The sequence below is a fragment of the Aplysia californica genome, unplaced genomic scaffold (genome assembly GCF_000002075.1).
Source record: "Aplysia californica isolate F4 #8 unplaced genomic scaffold, AplCal3.0 scaffold00919, whole genome shotgun sequence".
In the NCBI taxonomy this organism is placed as follows: domain Eukaryota; kingdom Metazoa; phylum Mollusca; class Gastropoda; order Aplysiida; family Aplysiidae; genus Aplysia; species Aplysia californica.
Genome location: NW_004798189.1, coordinates 59,698 through 64,252, shown reverse-complemented (window position 1 = coordinate 64,252; position 4,555 = coordinate 59,698).

Here is a 4,555-nt window from a genome sequence, read left to right as displayed (position 1 = left end):
GGGGGTTACCAAGCCTTTCTTATATTTTGTTTCATTAGTTGCAAGAGGACACTTCCAAGTTTGTTTTTTTAAGAGAGACCAAAGTACGCATCAAAGATGAAATGCTGACACCATATCACCCCACTTCGATAAACATTGATTTATCTTAAAATTTTGGTTACATGTGATCACTTAGAAATGTTTGATTGGATGGATAAGCCATAGGACCTGACCTAGATAACCAGTAGGCCTAAAGAACTTTACACGCCCAGACTGAAATTTCGCAACTAAGCACGTACTGAGCACTATTTTTATAACTCACGACATGCCCACCCATTTTCACTGGTCTTGTTCCTAAAAGTGTGACCTTAAAACGCAGACTTCACATGACAAGAACTCAAATCTTACATCTTAGACCTGAGCAATATATACACAGACCCGAATGCAATACAGAACCAAATTATCATACGCTCCCCCCAAAAACAACAGCAACAACAACAACAACAACAACAACAACAACAACAACAACAACAACAACAACAAACAAAACAAACGCTCATCCTTCCTTTAAAATAGATACATGTACATCGAAAAGTGGCAGTCGCACTTTCCCAGCTCCAGGCGTCTTGCCATTTTCTTTTACTATCCTCAAATCAAACTAAGAACCACACTAATGCATCTAACTACACTCTATCCCCTTAAGAAGCTGTCTATGTGTAAAATTGTAGAATATTAAATTCCTCTAAAGCTGCAGATACAGAATTGTTAAAATCTGCTTGAATAATGATTTTATGACGAAAAAAGCACATCTTCAAATTTTGCTGAATGACCAGAATGTGCTTCCTCAATGAGCTAAAAGGTACGTGGAAATTTATTTCTACGACTTCCCTTTGTGGCACATCAACCAATCAACTAGGCAAATGTTAACTGAGACCTGAGTTTAGTTTTAGTAGAAGTTTTACGGCGCTCGCAACTGCATAAGGTCATTTGATCGCCAGAAGATTAGAGCTGTTACAAGAGAGTAACAAACATAAAAAAGATGAAGGGGAGATAAGGACGATAGATATTTGATAGGAAAGAAGAAGCAAACCACACCAGAGCACCCACCAACCACCCACTGAGACCTGACCACACACAACAAATTATGATACACAGAGAAACCCTCCAAGCTTCCTACATTCAGCTCATTTTACTATATTTCTATACAGAGAAAAACTTTACAGGTAGATTTTAATCGGACTCAGTTGTAGGCACCTTATCCGCAAACAACACAAGCAGATTTGACTTCTTTCCGCGGACTCCACTTTGGCAGACGTCACTCCCAAAAACATTGCACCGGCCTCTTTTTGGGAAACTGCAAAATTTTCTTCTCTAATTCTGTCGGATTCCTTGGTTTGCCTCAGTTCTCTCATCAATTATACACTATCAAACCCTAAAATAGTTAAACTACAATTAAGGATTCACTCCTTGGGTGACTATCGAAAGCGTACTGTGTTTACATCGCTAGCAATCCAGGTAAGCATCCGAAGAAATGAGCAGATCGATCTTATGACTAAGAAATCCTTGTCCCCCTGATGGGATCAACAGAGAACACTTTCCAAAAGACAGACTTTAAAAATAACATCAAATGCTGCATTTCCAAGCTTAAGTTGGAACACTGGAACAAAACAAATATACAACAAACTTCACATTGACATGCCCAATGGGCCTACAAAACCATTGGGTCTCTCCAGAAGAGACGACGTTATTTTAACAAAATTACGTATTGGATATACCTGCCTTACACATAAATTCCTCCTGTTGGTTAATGGAAAACCCTTTTGAATCGGATGCGACGCCGACCTAACGATCAGCCATACACTAATAGAATGTCTAGACTTTGGAGAGACTCGATGGAAATATTTTGAAAAAATCTCTATCGTTGCTCCCCGCATACATCTCGATTTTATCAAGTCCATTGGTCTTTACTCAGAGGTGTACATGGTAAATTTTGAAATTGTAAACAACAGTTTTTAAAGCTAAATCTTTAACTAATTCAACCATACAGTAAAACAAGGCCGTACTGTGATCTAACGTGAAAACAAACAACTTGAGTCTCACACTCATATTATAATCTGATCTTGCAGGTTACAAGCACCGTAAAACTCTAACGAAACACATTAACCCCCCCCCCCCAAACAAGGTTGGCTTTGATAGACATGGTCAATTTTGGTTGTCCCTATAGATGATCTAACTAGTTGGTTGGGGTATACCATAGTAAGGTTCCAATAACATAAAAATAAACTTTGGGAAAACAGACATTACCAATGATGCCTTAGAATGGAACGCTCATGTTAACATAAAGAAAGGACAAAAGAAAGCTTGGGTCGCCACCCGGGCAAAATTCAAAATTCCAACCAAACTGAAAATTATGTTTAATGTGTTCTGCGCGCTCATGTTTTTTATGCAGTTGAAAGCGCCGTAAAACACAGGAAAAGTAATAATAAAGAAAGGGAAGGCCTGAAAGTACTTTGAAGAGTGACGTAGATTCGCATCTAAAGGATATGGAATATAATCAGAAAAAGTTGAAGACCACAGTCCAGGACAGAGGTACGCGGAGAGCTCTTGTTGGTAGCCTTTAGTCCAGCACGGGGCGAAAAAGGACGTTGATGATAATAACAAATTAAATGAAATACAGCAAGAAAGCGTAACAACAACACCACACAACCTGACAGCCGTTTATCGATTGGTACTGGAGGGGCGTGAACTCATTAGTGAGTCACCTTGTCTGCGCTTTCGTTACAGGAACACGAATGATAAACGTGTGATATTAATTATTATGTCAACCCACATCCCGAGAACGATTTTTTTTCCTATCCTGACCTGCGTATCGCCACTTCACGGAAATTAATGGCTCGCGTACATATCCCCATCCGGCATCTCCCCATCCGGCATCTCCCAAAATGAAACTAAAATGAAGCCAGAAACTGATCAACCTGAATATAATTTTTGTTCGTAATATGTTTGTTGATTTGTGTAAACATTAGCTTATTTTACTTTAATGTTGATTTATTATATTTTACATTTCATAAGTTACGCGGATCTATCTTTAGTATCTATTTGTTAGTTGTATAAAGAGAAAGAAAAGGAGAGCTCCTCCTCATCATTTGTAACAAAAGGTTTATTGTCGATTTCGTAGGAAAAAGGCGTTATCTATTCTATCATGAATTATTTTGTTAGAGATTTTCCCTATGGCAAAAAACTTTCGTTGTGTGTAACCAATAGACAACGTTTGTAAACGTTGCTTTAAACATCAGAGGCTGTATACAACACCACGGGAGACCAAGGGTTCAGAAGTTCCACTGAAATGCTTCAGGGATAACGAGCTGCTGATGGAGTCGTTAGATTCGGTGTTATGACGTCAGTACGTTGGCACCCTTATTCTGCATCTTGTTTTGGTTTTTTTACATTTTGTTTGGGTTTCTGGTGTGTTTAGTTCAGGGAAGGGGTTTGTTTTTTGTTTCTTTTTATTGTTGTTGTTGTTGTTGTTGCTGCTGTTGTTGTTATTTTTCTTTCACTAAATATGCATTTATTTTCTCCTTATTTGCGGGGTTGTTTTTTAAATGTGATTTGACTGAAAAGAGGACAGTGTTTGGGGCTTGTTAGTGAAGACAGGGCAGGGACACTTTTGGCGGGATGGTTGATTTTGGTAGATTTCAGGTTTGTTTGACTTTTTGCATTTCATCAGTGATGTATAAAGAGAGAAATGAAGAAAAAGAGAGAGAGGGAGAGAGAGAGAGAGAGAGAGAGAGAGAGAGAGAGAGAGAGAAAGAGAGAGAAAAGAGAAAGACTGACTAAGAAGCTAAAAACGAAACAGGCTGACAGACAGACAAACAGACAGACAGGATCACGAAGGGATAATTAAAATTAGAGAAAACGGGAGAAACTAGAAAAATAAAAAGCAAAAAAAAACAACAACCCGAAAAACAAAAGCAAACAAAACGTCACAGTATCCTCCAGACGAAGGTAAGGGAGAGAATTCCAGCCAAAATGACTGTTCGTGACTCGGAACAGCGCGAACCCCGAATGAACTAGCTCCCCTATTCCACTTCTCTTTCCTACTTCTTGGCCTCTCGACTGGCATCCCCAGGAAGAAATTGGATTGTGACCGGATTGAGACAACAACGATAATGAGTCTTGACTCGAACAGCGGATGGGTTTCAAGAAAAAGTCACGGGTTTGAAGGCCCCATCAGCGGGTTTAGTTATGTTTTATAGATGACACCCAAAAATCACGTAGATATCTCTGCTTTAGAATTATGAAAGTGGTTTATTTTTGTAATTTTGGTCGTTTTGAGTAACTAAGACTTTGAGTTACTAAGACCGTGCGGTCAATAGCTAAATGTTCCATCTGCTCTATCAAAATCTTAAGATTATTCGGAGTTGTTATAAAGATATTCAAAGAATTGCATTCGACAAGCTTGATCTTGTTGTAAAATTCTAAATGTGTTACTTCATAATTTCTCACAACTAAGTACTTAGCAGATATAACTTTGTGATTCTAGGGTAGCGATACATATAAAGCGTAATGTAACAGA